We start from the raw sequence: 24,482 nt of genomic DNA, 5'->3' as shown, positions 1-24,482 counted from the left end.
ACCTAGGTACCTTTTTCAGTACCTAGTAATCTAGCTTTTTGCTTAGTACACATAGGGCTTTATGATATACCCAAGCTAGATAAAGCTATTATTTTTCATACACTCATAGCAGTCAAAAAACACTTATTGCTAAACATTGGCGCCCCACTCTGGTTCCCACTGTGGATGACATTATGCACAGAGTGGCCTTCTGCAAAGGTGTCTATGATGGGAAAAGTGGCTTAAGACATATCCAACTCAGAGCACACTTTAATTCTGGAACTAGCTCCTTTTGATTTTTTTTCTTGACCCCCTTTCCCCACCCCATTACCCCCTGGGCAATTTATCTGAAAGCGATATAGGTCCCTCAATTATCCATAGTGTATTAAAGTTATCAATGCCATGTGATTTTGACACAGATATCCTATGCAATGTGGCCTTTATTCTGTTATTGTTCATAACTACGAAACAGTATGTACTGTCAAATATTACCTATTTTTATTACCAATAAAAACTTTGTGAAATAGAGTGTGGAAATATACCTAGAAATAGGGGAAATATACCTAAAAACATTTAGCAAGTAACCGGAATTCATTCCACATTGATACTTTGCATGTATTAAGTGGATTATTTCTATCAGATTAGAAGATGATGAAAGTGTGAAGGGGGAGGGGGGTGACAGAGAAGTACTGAGTACATTTATCTCACGCATAGCCCTGTGTAAACTCTTGCAGAGAAGGGAGTATACAGCGTAAGGGACTTTCCAGAGCAGTAGACAGGCTGGTTGCTCGGTGGAATCATTACGTATGCAAATTAGCAGTATTCTGTTCCTCCTATTGTGTTTAAATATCTGGAACAGCACTGTATATCAGCTACAAACCAGATTACAAGATACACTTCTTTTTGAAAAATTAGAGATAATGGAAAATTCAATTATTGGGGTAAGTAGCTGCCCGAGCCAGTAGTTTCTATTATGGCATGTACTATTTCATTGTTAATTTGTGATACACTGCAAATACTCCATTGCCCTTTGGTCCCTGAGATGTAAACCTGGCTACAGTGTATTCCTTGGATCATTGACCAAACTCAAAGTAGTGCTCACAAAGGCCCTTTTACATGGGCTGATGATTGACCGAATGAATTAGAATGCTTATGTGAACCTGCCTGTGTTCATTTGTGGCTGATCGTATCGCTTATGCAGGCAAAAAAAGGGTAATTTGTTGGCAGCAAAATGAACCTGTGTAAATAGTTACTGCCAGTATGCAAACTGTATAGGAAAATGATACATTCAAACCCACACAGTACCATGATTGCTCCATGCTAAAGGATCACAGATCAACATGCTAAATCATCGATCGAAACGCGTTTATAGGCATATAGTCATCTTGTTCAAAAAGTGGAGCACACGAACGTATGTTAACAAGGAGCCTTTCCTTTACAAACTTTTGCTCCGTTTTTCAGCATTTTTGTATAGTAATGGAAATAAATATTTTCTTGCAAATTGTACAAAAATAAATGCATTAAAACTGCATCAGAAATGTGGAGCATTATGAAATGACAAGTCCTGAAGAACATCTTGGAAGGTCCTTAGACTGTTTCCAAGGTAAAGCACTATGTTATCACTATGTAGAAACTATGCTTGTTGTCCGTAATGCGGACAATAATAGGACAAGTTACATTTTTTTGCGGAACAGAAATATAAACATACGGAAACAGAATTTACAGGGAGTAACTTTTGTTTTTTTGGGGGGGACCCATTAAATGAATGGTTCCTCATGCGGTCCACAAAAAAAAGGAACAGACACGGAAAGAAATTACGTTCGTGTGCATGAGCCCTAATACTGTGCGATCCTGTCAGAGGAGCAGAGGTCAGTACAGGACCTGGCTGACACACGCTGCGAGTTCAACTCGCTCATTTGTGTCTGGCCTAAGGGTATGGCCATATGGTCAGGTTCCCTGATGCAGTTGTGGAAGCCAAAAGTATAGAGCACAGATACGACTTCTGCTCTTTTTTAAATTCACTCCTGGTATTGGCCTCCAAAACTGCATGCAGAAACCTGACCGTGTGGCCATACCCTTAGGGTACATCCATGACTTATATGCCTGCAATTCTACAGCATTTTACAGTAGCAGCAAAGTGGATGAGATTTTAAGAAATATCCTCCACATGCTGCCAAAAAAAAAAAAAAAAAACAGCAGTCCACTCTAACCTGCAGTGTGGATGTCAATGTAAATTTCTGCTGTGGGTCTCCACTGAAGATTTCAGATTTTTGGGTAAAATCTGCAGCAAATCCACAAGAAATCTGCATGTAATACATGGGGATTTTGTGGGAATTAGGTGCAGATTCTGATGCAGAAATGCATGAAATCTACAGCGAAATCTTTACCACATGTGGCTGTCCCCTTGGGGTACATTCAAGTCTATTTAGCATTGATTTGAAAGTTAATTAAGGGTATTTCCATGTGGCATAAAAACTGCAGATCTGTCTGCAGCAAATCTGCAATTGTGTACAGAAGCAGCCAGGTGGATGGGATTTTTAGAAGTCTCATCCACGCTGCAACAAAAAAAAAAAAAACGGCACCGTAAACTCACTTGGGCTGCTTGTTTTCAATCTGCAGCATGTCAATTTATGCTGCGGTGTTACCTACAGCTTGAATGCAGGACCCACAGCGATTCCTGGAGCTGCAAAAACCACCCCATTTTTTTTTTTTTTGCTTTAGTATAGCTCAGAAAAAGCCACTGCAGATTTTCCGTGAAATTCCTTAAAATTCAGCTGCGGACTTGCTATGTGGGAACATGTATATAATAAAGTTTTATTGTAATCTTATTGTCCTGCCAGGTTTAATCTATGCATAGGTTTATGTGGGGATATTATCTCAAAGGTTAACTATCAGTTCTCAAACATTCTTCTTTCTTATTACTAGTTAATGAAAAGACCGAAAAGGCTTCTACTGTATGTCACTCTGTTTTTATCCATTTCTTTCAAGTTTTTAAGTTTAAAAAGAAAATTATAATGATAAATGTTTGTTTAGTTTTTCTTAATAGTACTTGAAGATTCATGAGTTTAAAATGAACAGATAACACCTATGAGATATAGGAGCATTTGGTGTAATATTGCTGGAGCATGCATCTGTGTGCCTATACTGTTACATATGCCTTTCACAGATATCCACTGAATTTTTTTTTTGCAGGATCCACAGTATTGAAGAGCATAGTTGACTATATTTTATAAGTGGTGCAGTGTGTTATGTAAGCTATCAAAGGATCCCACTTGAGGGACAAATACAAATTGTTAAAACATGTTTTGAAGTGTTAAAAAAAATCAGAAACAGCAGGTAGAAACAACTGCACAGAGCCATATTGGGGCATATATGATTGTGGTGTTTTTGCAATGCTTCTAAGGCCTCATGCACACGACCGTTTCTGTGGTCCGCATCCGAGCCGCATTTTTTGCGACTCGGATGCAGACCCATTCACTTCAATGGGGCCGCAAAAGATGCGGACAGCACTCCATGTGCTGTCCGCATCCGTTAAACCGCTCCGTGGCATGTCCTATTCTTGTCCGTTTTGCGGACAAGAATCTGCATTTCTACACGGTTTGCGGACCACAAAAAACGGCACAGTCGTGTGCATGAGACCTAAGGGCTCATGCAAATGAAAGTGTGCCGGTCAAGCCCGTATTGCAGTATGCACATGTTCTATTTTTTTTGCAGTGTGGACGGATAATGGACCCATTCAAGTTGAATAGGCCTGGATCTGTTTGCGGTAGCGGCACAAATATTGACCGTGCATTGGGGACCACAAATTGCGGTCCCCAAGGCATGGAACAGCTTGGCAACTGCTGTGTGCATGAGTCCTAACACTGTTTTTTAGCATTAGTTTTTTAAATATTGCAAAAACCTATGTAAAGACACCACGTGTGAACTTAGGCTCTTTTCAGCCTGACCTGCTAGAGGAATACATTTGGTGTAGTTGCTACGGTATGCAACTGAATGCCCATACAGTTACATATGTCCTTCACAGACTTCCACTGTAAAAAAAATTAAGTATATACCAGTATACATTTTTTACAGAATGTATTGAAGAGCATAGTCAACTAAACTTTTAAAGTGGTGCACTTATGTAAGTGACCAAAGGATCACATGTTTAAGGCTACTTTCACACTAGCGTTCGATCGGATCCGTTCTGAACGGATCCGATCATAATAATGCAGACGGAGGCTCCGTTCAGAACGGATCCGTCTGCATTATATTAGCATATAAAAGCTAAGTGTGAAAATAGCCTCGTACGGATCCGTCCAGACTTTCAATGTAAAGTCAATGGGGGACGGATCCGCCTGAAGATTGAGCCATATTGTGGCATCTTCAAACGGATCCGTCCCCATTGACTTACATTGTAAGTCTGGACGGATCCGCACGCCTCCGCACAGCCAGGCGGACACCCGAACGCTGCAAGCAGCGTTCAGCTGTCCGCCTGTCCGTGCGGAGGCGAGCGGAGCGGAGGCTGAACGCCGCCAGACTGATGCAGTCTGAGCGGATCCGCTCCATTCAGACTGCATCAGGGCTGGACGGCTGCGTTCGGGTCCGCTCGTGAGCCCCTTCAAACGGAGCTCACGAGCGGACACCCGAACGCTAGTGTGAAAGCAGCCTAAGTCCCCTTGAGGGACTAATAAATATTGCTAAAAATGTTTTGAAGTGAAAATCAAAAGAAGATCCGTAATCACCCTTACTATAAAATTATGTTATTTTTCTTCCGCTATGAATACTGCAAGAAAAATTTTAAACATAAGTGATGAAAAAGTCATATGCACCACAAAAAGTTACCAGTGATAACTACAGCTTGTCCTGCATAACACAATCCCGAACACAGCTCTGTGTACAGAAACATAAATGAGTTATGGCTCGCAGAATATGGTAATACAAAAACAAACTATATAAATTTAAAATTGTCATAATAGTATCAATTCACGGAATAAACATGTCAAATATATGACATAGTGAACACTGTAAAAAAAACTATTACAGAATTTCAGATTTTATGTTATACTGCCTCCCAGAAAATAAAGTAAAGTGATCAAAATAGATATATACCTCAAAGTGCCAATGAAACTACAGCTCACTCCAGAAAAAAAACATGAATATGGCAACAAAATAATTTACAAAAATGAAAAAAGTGTTTTTATTGGGCAAAAATTGGGATATTGGGTCAGGGCTAGCATAAGGGTGCTGAGATCAAGGTGAGGTTACACAAGATGCCACCTTTATCATGGTGGATAGTCTGTGGATAGGCACATCAGGGCATGCATAGTCCCCCTTGTTGGGTACAGTAGGGATAGATGTTACCATTCATTTGTGTACTGTACACGACCCCTTATTGATTTAACATCCAACACACTGGGACACCCCACCATGACTACAGGAGGTGGTAGGCAGGGTTGCCAACCATCCAGAAATTTCTAGACAGTCCGTAAAAATAGGAGACTTTTTTCCTGTGTCGTTGAAAAAAAATAGATGTGTCCATGATTTTTTTGAGGCTGGATGTATTTGGCTGATGAGTTCTTAGCAGTATATTGAGCTGTAGACATGTACTACTTATAATCTTTATTATTCATTGTAGTTTTCCAATTTATCCATAACATTTTTGGGCTGTCCGTGATTTTGGGATACGTTGTCCAATAAAAGGAAAATTCTGGTTGGCAACCCCGGTGGTAGGTCCAAACGGTTTAATTATCCATCGCATTTTGTTGGGTGCTGCCATGTATATTGATCTTGTTATTTATAGTGCAGTGTCAAGATATCCCTCTGATTTACCTATAGGGGGTTGACACATTTAAGGATAAGTGAGATATTGTTTTGACATAGAGTTTTATCGTCTATTACAAGTTCCGTTTTTTGTTTATTCACCTGAGAGTCTATTGCTCCGTAATAGTACTGACAGACAGAATTAGGGTCCATTTACACGTCCGTAGAATGGTTCCGCATCTATTCCGCAAATTGCGGAACGGGTGCGGACCCATTCATTCTCTATGGGGCAGGAATGGATGCGGACAGCACACAGTGTGCTGTCCGCATCTACATTTCTGGAGCGTGCCTCCAATCTTCAGGTCCGCAGCTCCGGAAAAAAATAGAGCATGTGTTATTTGTGGACAAGACTAGGCAGTCTATGGGGTGCCGACCAGGTGTATTGCGGATTCGCAATACACTATGGACGTGTGAATGGAACATAAGGTAACATATTATTTACAGTGGGGAAAATAAGTATTTGATACAATGGCGATTTTGCGAGTTTTCCCACCTACAAAGAATGGAGAGGTCTGTAATTTTTATTGTAGGTACACTGTGAGAGACAGAATCTAAAAAAAATCCAGAAAATCACATTGTATTATTTTTAATTAATGAATTTGCATTTTATTTCAGGAAATAAGTATTTGATCGCCTACCATCCAGCAAGAATTCTGGCTCTCACAGACCTGTTAGTTTTTTTTACCTGTATTAATTGCACCTGTTTGAACTTATTACATGTATAAAAGACACCTGTCCACACAATCAATCACACTCCAATCTCTCCACCATGGCCAGGACCAAACAACTGTCTAAGGACACCAGAGACAAAATTGTAGACCTGCACAAGGCTAGGATGGGCTACAGGACAAAGGGCAAGTAGCTTGGTGAGACAGCAACAAAGACTTATTTTCCCCACTGTATATTGTGAATTGGCGTAAAATTTACAACTTCAAAAACTTTAAAATTCAATTGTGGAATTGCTGTTTTTCCCCCCAGGATAGAATTAGTAAAAGTTCATCAACAGGTTACCCTAGTTTTTCAGACTATAAGAAGCACCTGACTACAGGATGCATGCAGGTTATAGACAACAACTAAAATTTGGAAATAAATATTTCATGGTAGTTCAGCCATAAGTATTACCTTTATTCTATACGTTAGTGTGATTATGGCAATACCAAATACATATATGTTTTTATGTTCTACTACTTTTGTACAATACAAACTCTTAGAAAAATTATTTGTGCATTGCCTCATTCAGGGAGCCATAACTTTTTATTTTTTAATCGATGAAGCTGCGTGAGGGCTTGTTGTTTTGAGGGATTGTTTGATGTTTCTATTGGTGCTATCTTACATACATACAACTTGTTGATCGCTTTTTATTTTAGTTTTAGGGTGGCAGACTAAACAAAAAAACTATTCTGGTGTTTTATTACAGCATTTACCGTGTGGTCTAAAAACATGATAATTTTATTATTTTTTATATATAATTGATGTTTTCGTGCCCATAGCAACCGTAAAACAAATTAAAAGTCCTTTTTTATTTTTTGGTACAATTAAGCATTTTAATAGGGAAATGTTTTTCTTCTGAATATTCAGGAACATTTTTAAAAGCTTTTTTATTTTAGTCCCACTAGGAACTACATGACATTGATCGCTGTTTTAATACACTGCATGTTATGGCTCTTGGAAGGTGGAGATAAAAAAAAAATGCTGCATCCTGAAAGACAAATTAATCCCCATACTTAAGGAGTTAAAGCCTATGGACACCTTCGGGGCAATTTTTTTTATAGCATTTTACTGATTTTGGGCTAAAACAATTTTTTAAAATGGTCTTATTATAAAAAACAAACAAAGAAAAACATTTTTTGGGGCTTAAAATTGGTTTGTTTGCTCCTGTGAAGCCTTATCTCTGATCTGATCTTATAAACACTCGTAGCCCTGGGATTTTCCATTTTTGAGTTTTCGTTTTTTACTCCCCGCCTTCCCATAGTCCTAACTTTTTATTTTTTTATTCACATACTGTAGCCTTATGAGGGCTTATTTTTTGCGGGACAAGTTGTACTTTCTAATGGCACCATTTACGGTTGCATACCATGTAGTAGGGACCGGGAAAAAATACAATTCTGATAAAGTTTTTTTTTTTTAAACTGTACACTATGCGGTACAATTGACCTGTTATATTCATTCTCCAGGTCAGGACAGTTCAAACTATACCACACTTGTATAATTTTTCTTGCGTTTTAATACTGAAAAAAAAAATTTTTTTTTCTAACCATATTCTGACCCCTATAACTTTTTTGTAGCTATGTGTACGGGACTGTATGAGGGCTCATTTTTTGCGGGACGATCTGTTCTTTTCAGTGATGCCAATTTTAAGTATGCGTGACTTTTTGATAACTTTTTATAAAAAAATTATTGGGTAGTTGAAGTGACAAAAAGTGACAAATTGGCTATTTAGTTTTTCCTGCTATGCCATTTTCCGTATGCCATTATTGTTATATTTTAATAGTATGGGCATTTTCGCCTGCGGCAATGCCCTTGATGTTTATTTTTTTATTGGTTAAGTATTTTTATTTTAAGGAAAGGGGGGTGATTCTTTTATTTATTTTTTTAATTTGTAAAAACCTTTTTACTTTTTTTTTACTTTTTTTAAGTCACCTTGGATGACAATAACTGGCAATCATTCATTGCCCATAGTATTCAGGGATGGCTAAATAGCCATGATTGAAGACTTCATTTTCACTATATCAATACAAGGCTACCACCTAGTGGCCTGCATTGATATAAACATCTAATTGACTCTGAAGCCTGCTTAAAGCTTTGGTCAATTAGCTCAAGGTAACAGATTCCTCGATCTCAGCCGGGGAACGCTGTTACTGGACCTGAAGTGCGTGACTTCTGGTTCCGGTCTGCACAGATGCCAGAATCTAAAAGGTAAGATGTATGCGATCAGCCTTATGACTGATCAGCATACCTATGCTGCGGGTCTCTGCTATTTAAATTGCAGAAACCCCACGGCTAAGGCGCCCGCTTACGCGATGACAAAGAGCTAGGAGCAAGGTTCTACTCCAACAAAGGCAGTAGAACTACTGCCCCCAGCCATCAAGCCACAGGTTTATATCAAGCTTGCGGCCACACCCAGGAAACACCTTGATCCTCACTAGCCAGAACATTAACCCCTTGCTGACCAAACAGCAGGCAGGCACACCTTAAAGGGAGAAGTACACTTGCAACCACAAACTACACGTTGCCCCTGGCAATCCAGGCAGCGCTGCTGTGGCTGTACTCACCTCCGGTCCTCTTCCGGGTCTTGATGTGGTGTGCTGAACGCAAACAGTGGTAGGATGTAGTGCTCGTAGGCATGCACCATGACATGCTGCTGTGCGTGTCAGGTCATAGTACACAGCAGGACCTGGAGGAAGTGGTGCGGTGAGCATATTTTTATAACTGTCTGGTCTGAGGTCTGATGGGGGGTGCGATCTGAGGTTGAATTGGACTGGGGGGGGGGGTCCAACCAGAGGCTTGAGGTCTGAGTCTGATGAGGGCTAGGGGGTCTGATGGGGGCTGGGGTGTCCGATTTTAGGCTTAGTGGGGCTGGGGGGGTCTGATTGGGGGTCTGATCTGAGTGTGGTGGGGGCTGATCTGAGGCTAATGGAGACTGAGTAGTCTGATCTTAGGCTGATTGAGGCTGGAGGGGTCTTATGGAAATCTGATCTGAGGCTAATGGAGACTTAGTGGTCTGATCTGAGGCTGATGGAGGCTGGGAGGGGTCTGATGGGAATCTAAATTGAGGCTAATGGAGGAAGGGGGTCTGATTTGAGACTGATAGAGGTTGAGGGGTCTGACTGAGGCTGATGGAGCTTGGGGGTCTAATTTTAGGGGCTGATGAGGATTGGAGTCTGATGACAGTCAGATCTGAGGTCTGATGTAGAATAGGGTTCTGATTTGGGGTCTACTCTGAGGTCTGATGGAAAATATTTTTCTTTATTATTTTCCCCCTACAAATCCAATGCAAGTCTTATAGTCAGAAAAATACGGTACAAAATACGAGAAGAGGCGTCTAAGGAGGGAACATGATTAGCCTGTACAAATACATAAATAGGTTGTGCAACAACTATAATGAAAAGCTGTTCCATGTAAAAAGACAAGGGACACTGTCTCTAGAGGTGTCAAGACTCCTTCACCATAAGAGCGCGAATCTATGGAATAGACTACCTCAGAACGGGGCCATAGCAGGAACAGTCGACAGTTTAAAAAAAGGATTAGATAAAGTCTTAAAATTAAAAAATATTAATGCCTATGAATATATGTAGACGTCTAGGTCTCATTCCCCTTTTCTAAAATTCACATTCACATCTATCCCTTGGTTGAACTTGATGGACTTATGTCCTTTTTTAACCGTGTTTACTGTGAAACTGGAATCAAGGTGGCCACGATCCCAGTAGAACAGGGCAAGATTTACCATAGTTACTTGGGGTGTTTTTACTGCAGCACTAGCATGCCTAGTAATGTTTCAGGCATAGTGAAAGTAGTAGATGAGAGGTTTTAAGAAGCAGGTCAGTAGTTTATAATATATTACATGGTGTAAATTGACAAAAAGAATACAAAACACTGTTTTTCAATCCTATAATGTGGTAATTGCTCCTATATGATTTGTGTTGATTGCCTACTCTGTTTGGTTAGCACTGCTGTTTAATATCCTCATGTATACAGCTCTACTGGTATTGCTGGCAATTGTATTAGATCCCTAGAATAAATACTGTCTATTATTTTCTATATTATATTAATAAAATCATGTTTTTGGGGGAATCTCAAAAAGTTTTAATTTTTTAAAGAACAACAAGGCATTGTGCTTGGTTTAACAGTGAATCTCCTGCCGACAGATTCCCTGTCACCGCTCCTGATATGCCTGTTTTAATAGCTTCATGCCTTCCCCATGTAATATCGATTCCAGAACATCTATTCTTATGGCTCTATGTTTGTCACGACCATGGTCATGGTCGTGACTCCTGTAACCACATGTTGTCAATCACAGATGAGGGCTTAAGTATGTTGCCTCACCTGTGGTTGCCGCTGGCAACATTTTTATGTGGCAGCTTGCTGTTTGTGTATGCGGTTGCGCCTGGCTACCTGTCTTTAAAGGTGTGCCTTTTATGTGTTTGGTGTGCACAAGGTTTAGGTGTGTGCACTGTGACACTTCCCTTCTCTGGTGGCTGCCCGTGGCAACGTGTTCTATATTGTACATGTGGTGGCAGTGTCTCGGCCTTTTGGCTGACTCCCAGGACATGGTTGCCACGCATGTCGTTGCCGGCGGTAACAGCTCCAGTGTGTTTGTGTGTGTATTCCCTTTTAAGTGGTTTCACTTCCCTGGTTGGTGTTGGAAGGGTTAATTCCCTTTCCTGTGTGGGTCTGTGTGGGTGTGGCCACTTTGGGCTATAAAGCCTCAATGGAGACCTGAAGCTGAAGGGTTCTTCAGCCATGCTTTGCTGGAGACATCCTCCTGGTAATTCACCATCTGCCAGTGGGGGCCACCCTTGTGGTCATAAATTATGTCACACATGATGTTATGAAGGTGTGTTTTTGGTATGCTTGTTTATTGCAGCTTATGGTCCTGTGTTCCTGTGTGTTGTGTGGTGTGTGCTGTATCCGTGTGTGCTCTTTGGACAGCAGCGCGTCTGCATGGGTTCCAGGCTTTGTGTCTGTGGCAGGTAGCTGCTATACTTGTTGCATTTACCTGCCATAAGTTGTTTATGTTTCCCCTTTATTGTAGCCTGGCCTCTGAGACTCCTGTTTCTCCGTGCCTAGGAGGAACAGGTCATTTTACCCTGCTCCTAGTTGAGGGCAACCCTGAGGGCTAGTAGGGACTTCAAGGTTCCGGAGTATGAGCCCTCCTACCATCAGGGTCGGCTCATACAGCTAGGAGTCAGGGTCAGAGTTAGGGATATGATAGGAGGTGACCTGCTCCCTGATCTCTGTCCTGGCCTTGCAGCGACTCCATCTTCTGGCATCGCACGGCTGAGGGTTTTCCCCATCCTCAGCCTTGACAATGTTGTGCCGTTCTTTTGTTATTTCTACTAGAAGTTATGAATTCATTGCTAGCAGTCTGCAGTAAGGTTACAGAGGGGAGGTAAACAGTTGGGGGGGTGTACCTGCACAGTATGAAAATGGCAGCACTGATTGGATACAGTGAATCTGTGCAGATACACCTCTCCAACTGGTTACCACCCCAATTTCTGTGAGGGATAGGCCTTCTGAGCCAGGGAGTCTTTGGATGCCCTCTTGCAGCTAGAGGGATTGGGGGAAGCGCTGAAAATTATGGCCAATGACAAGGCCCCAAGGGATGGATGGTCTCCCTGTAGAAATATACAAGAAGTTCCATGGGGTTTTGCTTCTTGAGTTTCTGAAGGTTTCTAACTATTCATTTGAGGTGTGTAAACTTCCAGAGTATATGAAGTAGGCACTTCAGGCACTCCATGTATGCAGAGGCGCTGTTTCTGGGTGACACATCATCTTCCCTGACGGCAACTATGGCACTTATAGACTGGTTTGACAAGTTGTCGGGTTTAACTATCAATTGGCAGAAATATGCTCTGATGTTCTTGGATGGACAGCCTTCTTCAGAAATTACAATGGCTAATAGTATCCCTTGTGTGAATAACATCCCCTTAACTGTCAGAATTTGAAGACCTAAACTTAGTGCTGCTGCTTGCGAACTTTCATACAAAAGTTCGGGCTTGGTGTAAATTATTTTTATTGTTGGTGGGCAACCTTTTAAAGATGATTCCACAATCCTTCATAATGCCCCGGTCTGGCTGCCATTGGACAGGTTTCATAAAATTAACTCCGTCTTTAGGGACTTGGTGTGGCGTAGAGGTCAAGCTAGAATAAAACTGGAGACTTCACAAGATGCGAAGAGGGGACTAGCTCTTCCTAATCCTTGGATATACTATCTGGCTTTCCAATGTCAACATTTTAAGGATTGGTTGGAGCCTTGTATGGAAAATATGACAGGTCAGATATTTAGGGAAAGAATGGGGGGGAAGGAACTTATGTGGATTCAGGGGTCAGGGATTCCTCTATTGGATAAGAATAACCTTTTGATAGGGGTAATGTGTAAGATTTGGAAGAATGCCAAACAACTGAGGGGCATTACTGGATTTACGGAATATGTCCCGTTATGGTGTAATCCTACATCTCATTGTTTCAGGCGGAGAAAAGAGGGGATTGATTTCAATGATATACCGAATGTTGCTTAACAAGCTCCTGCTGTCTCATTCACTTACCCTGGGTTCAGACCTGAGCGTTCTGAAACGAGCGCTCTGTATGCGCGATTGTACAGGCGTTTACAATCGCGCATACAGAGACAGGCATGCACACATTGTCGCGTGTTCCCGAATATCTATGTGCGGGAACGCGCAACAAACGCCCCAAAAAAAGCTCAAGAACTTGTTTGAGCGTCGGGCGTTTTACAGCGCGATCATACGCGCTGTAAAACGCCCAGGTGAGAACCATTCCCATAGGGAAGCATTGGTTTCTCCTTGTTGAGCGTTTTACAGCAAGTAGGAACATGCTGTAAAACGCTCAGGTGTGAACTTAGGGTAACTTGGATGTGCAAATGGGAGAGAGATTTAGGAGAGATATCGCAGGAGCAATGGGAAGACGTTTTGGAGGCATTGCCGTTAACATCGCTGAGTGAGAATGGGAAATTGTCCCAACTGTTTATTGTGCATAGAGTATACAAACACCGATATTTTTAAACCGTATCGCTGTTAGACTAGATGTGACATGTCCTAGATGCTTGATGGAACTGGCAGATTTGATACATATGTTAGGGCAATGCCACAGGCTGGTTTCCTTTTGGAGCGGAGTATTGGAGATTATACAGAGGGTCTTCTCTGTGCAAATCGCACGGGACCCTAAAGTGTGCATACTGGGTTATGTAGCAAATATCAGGACAGATGAACGGCTATGAAGGGTGGCTATAGGAAAATTATTGTATGTAGCCAGGAAATTGCTAGCTTTACATTGGATCCAAATGGATCCCCCAACAGTAAAGGAATTTAGTTCCTCGGTTAACACCATGTTAATGTATGAGAAGGCAGGTGTTTCTGAAAAGGGGATGTACTCATAAATATGAGAAGCTGTGCAGCTCATGGATGAATAGTAGTGGACTGACTATGTAAGCGAGTAATGGGGAAGTCAATACCAGAGTGAAGAAGGGGGTGGGGGAAAATGGGATATCTCAGTGGGGTTTTTTTTTGGAGGGGGGGTGCTTTTCTTGTTGGGGATTTAGGATATGAATGTATGATCATATGATGTAATACTATGGAAAAGATATGGAAGTCATTGTTTTTTGAAAATACCACTAAAAATGATCTGATTTAAAAAATAGACATACTTTGGTCCTTATAAGAAAAGCTCTGCTGTCTGTATAGCGACAGTCAATACCGACTAATGACATAATTACACATTAGTTTATCATGACATATTAACATTAACATGACATATTCAATATGAAGTTGTGATTGATACACTACTTGAAATATTTGGTTACTAGGTTGATCATTTGTTCTAAAAATTTAACATTTTACATATTGCAGATATGACAACTCTTCAGAAACGCCCTGAACACTGAAAAACTGTGAGATCTACTGGACTCCTGGAAGAGCAGGTGAATCTTCTGTGTGCCTTGTTTTCTTTAATATACAGGTGAAACTCGAAAAATTAGAATATCTTGCAAAAGTCCATATATTTCAGTAATGCAACAGTAATGCAGCGGACCGGAAATGTGGATGCGGACAGCACACTGTGTGCTGTCCGCATCTTTTCCAGCCACATTGAAAATTAATGAGTCCGCACCCATTTTGCATAACGGAACAAATCCGGACAGATCCGGACCAATGTGCGGTCTGCAAAATGCCTCCACAGTCACCGGACCTGAACTCAATCGAGATGGTTTGGGGTGAGCTGGACCGTAGAGTGAAGGTAAAAGGGCCAACAAGTGCTAAGCATCTCTGGGAACTCCTTCAAGACTGTTGGAAGACCATTTCAGGTGACTACCTCTTGAAGCTCATCAAGAGAATGCCAAGAGTGTGCAAAGCAGTAATCAAAGCAAAAGGTGGCTACTTTGAAGAACCTAGAATATGACATATTTTCAGTTGTTTCACACTTTTTTGTTATGTATATAATTCCACATGTGTTAATTCATAGTTTTGATGCCTTCAGTGTGAATCTACAATTTTCATAGTCATGAAAATAAAGAAAACTCTTTGAATGAGAAGGTGTGTCCAAACTTTTGGTCTGTACTGTATATATATATATATATATATATACACATATATATATATATATATATATATATATATGAAGCAAAACAGCAGCACTCTCATTAGATGAAAATAGAAAAAAGATTATTCACCTATGTGGACGCGATGTTTGTGTATATATATATATTTATAATCCAAAAAGCAGGCAGCACTCCAAGGTAAAGGTGTATATATATATATATATATACACACACACAAAATCATAGTTCCCGGCTAGATGTCCTGCTTTCCCTGTTGGTTGCAGGGGACGTGGCCTAACGGACCAGTGGGCGTGGCTTAGCGGGTCGGCTGTGTGGTGATCGTGCAGGGGGGATGGGGACTGACTAAGTAGCTTCTGCAGTAGGGACTCGGAAGGTTTTTATCACAGCCAGCTTCTGACAGGGATCAGCTGTTTGTAGAGAGGGAAGAAGCAGCTGATTCCTGTCACAGTTGGAGCAGGCAGCACGGAGCCGACCACTGACAGGAGCAGACTGCACATGCGCATGGACGAGCTTCCTCTCATAACTGAAGAAGCAGGCAGATGTGTTTAATGAAGTATATTAGGAACTTCATTCTTTCCCTGCCTGCCACACTGTAGTGGAGAGTATTTAAAGAGTGGCCAACCCCTTTAAGTGGCCATCAAAAACAGATGAATTTCATAGGCTTTTTATTTTTATTTTTTATCCCAACCCCTGTAGTGCCCTCAGTACATATTATGTTCCCACCTACAGTGCCCTCAGTATATATTAGGGGACAGCAACCTCTGGCACTCCAGCTGTTGTGAAACTACAACTCCCAGCATGCTCCATGCACCTTCTATGGGAGTTCTGAGAACAGCCAAGCAAGTGTGCATGCTTGGAGTCGTAGTTTCACCACAGAGGGAGTGCTGAAAGTTGCTGATCTCTGGTATGTATAAAGCCTATGTAGTGTCCCCTGGACACATAAAGGCCCCTTCGGTGCCCCCAGTATATATAATAGCCCCATAGTGATCCCAGTATATATGTCCTCATAGTGGCCATAATAATGTCCCCCATTAATGTCCAATAATTCCCCCACACCAACCCCACCCCCGTTACTGCAAACAAAAATAAAGCAATACCTCATCCACTTGCACGTGTGAGGACATTCGCTCCTCAATGGAGGCACCAGGACCTGACACTCCCAGCATAGTGACGTCACCTCGCACCCATTTTAATGGCCGTAAGATGGGTGCACTCCTGTCTAAATGGCCATAAAAAATGGGCCCACTGATTTTCAATGGAGTCTGCCTCGCTGTGAAAACGTCTAAAAATAGAACATGTCCTATTTTTTTGATGGCCGCCATTCATTGGCCGCTAAAAAGCAACCATATTAGTAACCCCATAGACTATAATTGGCTCGGAAAATGACGACGTGACAGTTGTTGAACGGTTTTCTAAATGTATCCTAATAAGGGTGCATTCACACGACTGTATCGGTTTTTGCGGATCGCAAAACATGGATTCCTGGCTGTGTGTATTTGTACCACTGAAAGTCCATAGCTAGCATCTCAGTAAGCATCTCAACAACTTTAAAATTGAACCATAATATAACATTAATTCTTTAGTGGTGAACCGTAACATTAACCCTTTAGCAGTGAACAGTAGTATTAACCCTTTTGCATTGAACCACTGGGTCAATGCTGCATGGACATATTTTAGTGAGTTATGAACTGAAGGGTATATTTGATCTTGCATCCCAAATGTTCTCATCCAGTAAGCACATGACTGTAGTTGTACACTAGTGTGCTTGTTTGTTTTCAGTATATGTAACTTGTATAGTGTATTTATGAAGCTTAAGCAATTGAGCTATGCTTGCTTAATAAAGAACCAAACTAGATGAGTGCCCCAACTTTCTCATTATCTTCTTTAATATATATTCACCTTTCCTTATTCCTACAGATCTCCGTTCTGGTACATATAGGGCAGTTCCACCTCAATAGGGGCCTACAAAAAGAGGCCGTCTCGATGAGAAAAGAAATTCTGTAAAATTTCTCTATATCCCCAATCTGATGATCTGACATCTGCTTCCAGGACACAGTTTAAATATACATTTGAATTTCATAAAACCAGATGCAGAAAACTAAACAGAAAGCAGATTAGGAAACTTCTCTGTTTTGAAAATGAGAAAAAAGTGGTATGATATTTTATCCTCAAGGATCCCCACCCGAAATATGTAAGTTTGATATGCTTTTCTATCCAATAATCCAGAATATTTGATAATCCTTGATAATCTGGCATCCACTAAAGAAGGGATGCTCAACCTGCGGCCCTCCAGCGGTTGTAAAGCTACAACTCCCACCTATGTCCCTTCTGTAGGCTGTCAGGGAATGATGGGAGTTGTAGTTTTGCAACAGCTGGAGGAGTGCAGGTTGAGCATGCCTGCACTAAAGGAATTTGACAGTACCATTTATTACTCAGAATATCAAATATGTTAATTTATTTTTTTTTAAGATTTCTGAATCTTTGGAATTTCCACCATTTGTCATGATGTTGTATAATGTTATTTCTGTCTGGATGTTTCCTGATATGCAGCAGAACAGTAAGAAGTAGGCATCTCCTGCTACACAGCCATAAACGTACTCTGCCAGATGAGTTCCCAGCTCTGAGAACTGAATTCCATAGGTTATTACATAAAGGAAAACCCCTGGGACTCAGTTCTGTAGCTTGGATCACACTAGCTTCACTTCCGAACAGTCATGTGAGTAAAGCGGAATCTTTCTAACATACTGCAAATATTGCATTCACTTGATAATTGTGTTCATTTCCATCCAAAACCATAGGAGTCAGTTTTGAATGTATTTTTTCGGTCAGAGGCACAGCTTGAAGCCCTCAGGCCCCAATGCAAAACATTTACTAGGGCACCCTCAATTTCTGTGTCATTCATGGGGTTTGCCAGGATTTTTATTTTGAACGCCCATCCTTGTTAAAGGTCATCAATATCAGAATTGGTAGAATTCCGACCCCAGGCACCCCCGCTGATCAGGTGTTTTGGGACTACACAGCTCCGTCCACTGTGTGGTGTAGTGGATGGACCTGGTTACTGCAGGGTTCTCTTCAGGAGGTGCAGCCCTGCGGTAGACAGCTTTGTCTACTACACGGTAGTTCCGGCACCTACTTCTAGAGCCAGAGCTCCTGAAGAACAGCAGATCACCCAGGGTGCCAGAAGTCAGACTCTACCACAGATATTGATGAACTAGACTTTGCATAGAGCTATGCTCCTGACCCCATTGGTGGTAGTTTCAGTACTGGGGGGTTCAGGAACAGCTGATTGGTGGGTTTGCTGGGTGTTGGACACTCACCAATCTGATATTAATGGTCTAATTTGAGGATAGGTCATAGATATCTTGATCTCCAAATACCCACTTGACATATATGTTGTTTGTTTTGCTAGGTGATTCCCATCATCCATCATCCTTGTAAGGCTGTGTTCACATCTACGTTGGGAATTCCAGCAGTCTGTTCTGGTGGAGGAACAGACTGCTGGAGTTCACCATTTCTGGCACAGACGGATACCACCTTGCACCGCCGGATCCCCATTCACTGCAAATATGCCGACTTTCAGCCTGACAAAAAATGTTGCATGTGACATTTTCTGTCTGGCTAAAAGCCGGCATGTACGCCGGATACAGTGACCGGTTCTAATTTTTCTGTCCCAATTTCACTGTTTATTGTACAGTATTATAGAAATGTTGAGCCAAAGAGTTAAGGTACTTTCACACTTGCGTTGTTTGATTCCGGCAGGCAGTTCCGTTGCCTGAACTGCCTGCCTGATTTAATTTTTTCTGACTGATCAGACATTTTTCTGACTTATCAGGATCCTGATCAGTCTGAAAAATGCCTGATCAGTCTGAAAAATGCATTGCAATACCGGATCAGTTTTTCCAGTGTCATCCGGCAAAATGTATGCAGGATTCATTTTTTTCACATTTTTAAAGGGCTGCACATGCGCAGACCGGAATAACAGATCCGTCAATCTGGCACTAATACATTCCTATGGAGAAAAATTCTGCATCCGGCATTCAGGCAAGTGTTTATTTTTTTGGTCCGGAGATAATACTGCAGCATGCTGCGGTATTATCTCCGTCCTGAACAGTCAAAAAGACTGAACTGAAGACACCCTGATGCATCCTGAACGGATTACTCTCCATTCAAAATGCATGGGGATAAAACTGATCAGTTCTTTTCCGGTATAGAGCACCTAGGACGGAACTCTATGCCGGAAAAGAAAAATGCAAGTGTGAAAGTACCCTTAGGGCTGCAGAAGCTGCTTGTTTAGGGCATATTTGAGAAATACTGAATTCCAGTTTGCCCATTCATGATTAATTTAGGGATTTTAGCAGCATGTTGGTCTATTTGGACTGCTTTGTGAGAACAGGGGTCTGTATTTTGCATGTCGGTTTGGCATCTTTCAGTTTGAGTGAAGCTGGACAAGGTACCTCCAGGAAACTGCAACATCAGCTATGAAACTATTTGTCTGGGGAGACCCCAGGGATAGATGGCTGGATCATTACTGGCAGTAGCCGGGAGCTGTTGATTTTTCTACTGACCCTTCCACTCTCTAGAACACCTCATCTTCCCTCACAGTGTGCATTGCACAGTCCCTGGATGATGCCAGTCATCTCTGTAATAGCATTTGGCCCATATACAGTAGTAGATCTCATCCCAGTTCATATGTAGCTGTATTATTTGCTGTTCCACTACTTTCTTCAGTGATGTAACTGGTAATTTGACGTCTCACAGATTTTTAATTCTCTCTCCAGGTGTCTTTTTAGTTATCATGGACAGAAGTAACAGTGTGCAGCGTCCCACTGCTACGGTAGTGGCATACTGCAAAAAGGTTACAAATATGATTATGTATGTTAATAATGTGATATGTATATAATGTGGTTTTTGGTGTAAAAGTTGTTAATAGGCCATTCATCACTAGATGAGGCTGTTGCAACCCTCCCAGGGAGTGGTTAAAATTCAGGGTTAGGGTCCATTCACACGTCCGCAATTTCGTTCCGCAAAATGAATTGCGGACCCATTCATTTCTATGGGGCAGCACAATGTGAGGTGAATGCATTGCACCCGCACTGAATCCAGACCCATTCATTTCTATGGGGCTGTGCACATGAGCGGTGATTTTCACGGATCACTTGTGCATTGCATGAAAATCGCAGTAAGCTCTATTTTGTGCATTTTTCACGCAACGCAGGCCCTATAGAAGTGAATGGATCTGCGTAAAAATCACAAGCATCTGCAAGCAAGTGCGGATGCGGTGCGATTTTCACGCATGGTTGCTAGGAGATGATCGGGATAGGGACCCGATCATTATTATTTTCCCTTATAACGTGGTTATAAGAGAAAATAATAGCATTCTTAATACAGAATGCTTAGTAAAAAAGGGCTGGAAGGGGTTAAAAAAATTATAATAATTTAACTCACCTTAATCCACTTGTTCGCGCAGCCCGACTTCTCTTCTGCCTTCTTTTTTTGATGACAGGAGGAAAAGGACCTGTGGTAACATCACTGCACTCATCACATGGTCCGGCACATGATCCATCACCATGGTGATGGACCATGTGATGAGCACAGTGATGTCATCAAAGGTCCTTTACCCAGGTCCTGAAGAAAGAAGAAAGAAGAGAAGCTGGGCTGCACGAACAAGTGGATTAAGGTGAGTTAAATTATAATATTATTTTTTTAACCCCTCCAGCCCTATTTTACTAAGCATTCTGTATTAAGAATGCTATTATTTTCCCTTATAACCATGTTATAAGAAAAAATTATACAATCTACACAACACCTAACCCAAACCCAATCTTCTGTGAAGAAGTTTGGGTACCAAACATGCCGATTTTTCTCACGCGCGTGAAAAACACATTAAGATGTTTTGCACTCGCTCAGAAAAATTGTGCATTTTCCCGCGATGCACCCGCATCTTATCCGGCCCAAATCCATGACGCCCGTGTGAAAGAGGCCTTAGTGTTTATGCTGTATGGTCTTGAGATCCGGCAGGGGATCTCAAAACCACAGCAAAATGCTTCAGTTCCAATAATACAACTGGCTGCATCCGTTCAGAATGGATCCGGTTATATCATATTGAAAATGAAGAAACCTGATTCGGCACTAAAACTATTGTAAGTCAATGGGTGCCAGATCCGATTTTTTTGTGTCTAAAAAACAAGTCCTGCACCATTGACTTACATGGTTTTTGGTGCCGGCTTGTTAAGTCTCCCAAGCTGGACACAAAAATGCTGCTTGCAGCAATTTTGTGTTCCGCATGGGAACGCAATAAACCAGAACGGAATGCATTCGGGTGCACTCCATCTCAGAACCAGACAGCACAATGCAAATGTGAAAGTAGCCTTAGAAGACAGTATCTGGGCGGTGATGTGAGTAAATGCAGCCAGAGAAAAGAACAGGTATATTTGAAAGGCATTCTAGATTTGAGAGGAGGTTTGTGTATAGAGCTGAGGACATAGGTTGCTAGATGGCCGCTAGCACATCGGCAATACCCAATCCCCATAGCTCTGTGTGCTTTTATTGTGTCAAAAAACTGATTTGATACATATGCAAATTAACCTGAGATGTGTCCTGTCCCTGAGATGAGTCCAGCGTGAAGGAGCCCAGCACCACCCCGCATCCTCAGAATCTCCTCCTTGCTCCCTGATGTCAGAAAGCTAGAGAGCCGTAATCTTGCGATGCTTGAGCTAGTGCATGCGCAGTTCCTTCCCTGAGGTTGATGCCAGCACAGGGAAGGAACACTACGATGACTGCGCATGCGCTAGCTCACGCATCGCAAGATCACAGCGCTCTAGCTTTCTGACATCAGGGAGCAAGGAGGAGATTCTGAGGATGCGGGGCGGTGCTGGGCTCCTTCACGCTGGACTCATCTCAGGGACACGACTCATCTCAGGTTAAGTTGCATATGGATCAAATCGTTTTTTTTAATTGCGGATGTGCTAGCGGCCATCTAGCAACCCATGTCCTCAGCTCTATACACAAAATCCCAGTGACAGGTTCCCTTTAAGTTCTTCTGCCTGGCCAATTAACTACATCTGTGATGTTGCAAAGTTGTGTAAGAACTGCCAGTCCATGCATGTTGATTATTGTAACTAATTAACTTAAAGGGGTTCTCCGGGTGTTTAATATTGATGACCTATCCTCAGGATAGGTCATCACTCAATATCAGATCTGCCGGGGTCCGACACCCAGCCCCCCCGCCGATCAGCTGTTTGAAGAGGAGGCACGCCCCGTGCCAGCGCTGCCTCCTCTTCATTGCTTATCTGCTCGCGGTCTCCTCTGCAGCGGTGAGCAGGTATAATTACACCCAAGACATCCCATTCATTTCAATGGGACGGATCGCTCCTTTACAAGTGTATGGGAACAATCAGTCCCATTGAAATGAATTGGACAGTTAGGTGTAATTACACCTGTTCACCGCTGCAGAGGCGACAGCGAGAAGGTAAACAGTGAAGAGGAGGCAGCGCTGGCACGGCGCGGGCCTCCTCTTTAAACAGCTGATCGCCGGGGGGGCTGGGTGTCGGACCCCCACCGATCTGATATTGATGACCTTTGCTGAGGATAGGTCATCAATATTAAAAGCCCGGAGAACCCCTTTAAGCTTAATCTGCAAATAAAGAACTGTTCTACTGCAAAATGGCCTCATCATTGTTTCCTCCGCTGCTGGGGACCCTGCTTTGCACCACACAATTCATCACCACTCCGGGCACCTTAAACCACCATCAGGCAGGAAAACCCCAAGACCAGGATGTGGCCTGAAGAGAAGAAAGGTGCACCCTTCCCATCACTGCATGACTCAGGGAGTGTCCGAACTACTCCCATCCTCCACACAGCCCCTGCAGCTTGCTGCAATGGACAGGGCCATTATACAGTATCTTTCATGGGCCACTAGGTCAGCCCAGTGGTGGACACTAATAGTGACAATGCTGAGGTGCTAAGCTAATGAGATCACTATATATGACTTTTGATGGCTCTAGTCTTTTTCAGTTTCCCAACCCCCTCACACGACATCTTTTTTCAGTCCCCAGACTCCCCAATATCAACATAAAGATCACTGGCTGTTAAAGAAAAAAAGCCACATGGTGGGTAAACTGGTGGTGTATATGCAGCAGCCCACTAACTTTCAGTTCTGCCTTCTCCACCAGGAAAAGTAATACATCAAACTCCCTGTGGCTCTACCTATGCTTACCTGCTGACATGTTCACCCTAGTGGTGTAGAGGTTGTACCAGAGGAAATGCTTTACTGTTAGCTTTGGTCTTAGCTGGATAGATTGCATGTGCAGCTCTATTTAGTCATCCAGATCCAACGTAGCAAGAAAACAGGGAAAAAGTGTGGTTGGCACCCTGGCATTGGCAGGTCATCAGGGGTATCTATCACCTTCTCAGGCATTTCAAAGAACGACATGATCATTCATGACAATACTTATTTGGAGCTGATGAACACAATGCTAGGAGTAAGGTAAAATTTTTAGTCTGACTTCATCAACTTTTCAGGATGGACTAGAAGAGTAATGTGTTTTCTGTTGAGAATGAGGAGGACCTGAACGTGGATTCATCAAAAGTGCTACATCCAGAATAAAGACCTGGAGCCATGAGAAGTTATGGACTTGTGGTCCTGGTGCAGAATATCAACACAGTGTCAGAAAGCAGCCCAGGAGTGTACAAGTCAAAATGCTGTAGGAGAACACCAAATGATGATCCCCAGGGTAGACATCCGCAGACGAGGGCACCTGGTGTATGCAGAGAATATGCACAATATTAGGCAGCAGTTGTCCTCAGCTTACTAAAGAATTATATTGTTCTATACGTATAGACAAGTTCCATCTAGCCTGTTACAGTTAACCAGGCAGCAGCATTCAACGTCAGGCAGCTGCTGCAAAAGTAAAGATTATTTTATATAAAAAGAGGGAGAATCAGTGATTCAACAATATGCATTGTAACTCCTCCTTTAATGTGGGTATTTGTTATATACTACAGGGTACAGGAGTGATATGGTTCAAATTGGAGAACTAGATTAAAAGACAATTTCTACTTTGGACAAGCCCTACATTTCAGAATTGTCCCCGGACAATATGGTGATCACAAAGTGTCCACCTGCTGGGATCTGTAGTGTTTGGGGAACTTGACAATGATTTCCCTGCAGCAGCACCACAGCCTTCCACAGGGCCCTGTGAAAACCTTGGGTTGTCTTTGTAAAGGTTCATGCACATGAACATATTTTTTTTGATTTTTGTGTACTGTATGTGGATCCATTAACTTCAATGGGTCCACATAAAAAACACTACTATTGTCCATACTATGGGCTGGATGAATGCTCATGACCGGTTTCCGTATTTTGCGGACCGTAGAGCAGGCAACGGTCGTGTGCATGAGCCCTAATACAGCA

The 24,482-nt window shown here is 42.2% G+C and overlaps 1 long non-coding RNA gene across 2 annotated transcripts; it reads left to right on the top strand.

Annotated features, from left to right (window-relative positions):
• Window positions 1-829: 829 nt before the first annotated feature.
• Window positions 830-23,487, top strand: LOC122926441. Of its 2 annotated transcripts, XR_006387673.1 has the most exons (5): window positions 830-920; window positions 14,364-14,434; window positions 16,988-17,261; window positions 19,849-19,942; window positions 23,118-23,487. It is a non-coding gene; the product is annotated as an uncharacterized LOC122926441 (long non-coding RNA). The 2 variants fall into 2 exon arrangements; XR_006387672.1 differs by lacking the exon at window positions 23,118-23,487 and having other exon boundaries at window positions 19,849-20,155.
• The last annotated feature ends 995 nt before the right edge of the window (window positions 23,488-24,482 follow it).

The sequence above is a fragment of the Bufo gargarizans genome, chromosome 2, assembly GCF_014858855.1.
Source record: "Bufo gargarizans isolate SCDJY-AF-19 chromosome 2, ASM1485885v1, whole genome shotgun sequence".
Classification (NCBI taxonomy): domain Eukaryota; kingdom Metazoa; phylum Chordata; class Amphibia; order Anura; family Bufonidae; genus Bufo; species Bufo gargarizans.
Note: the sequence above shows the minus strand (reverse complement) of the source record. Positions and strands in the feature narration are given on the sequence as shown.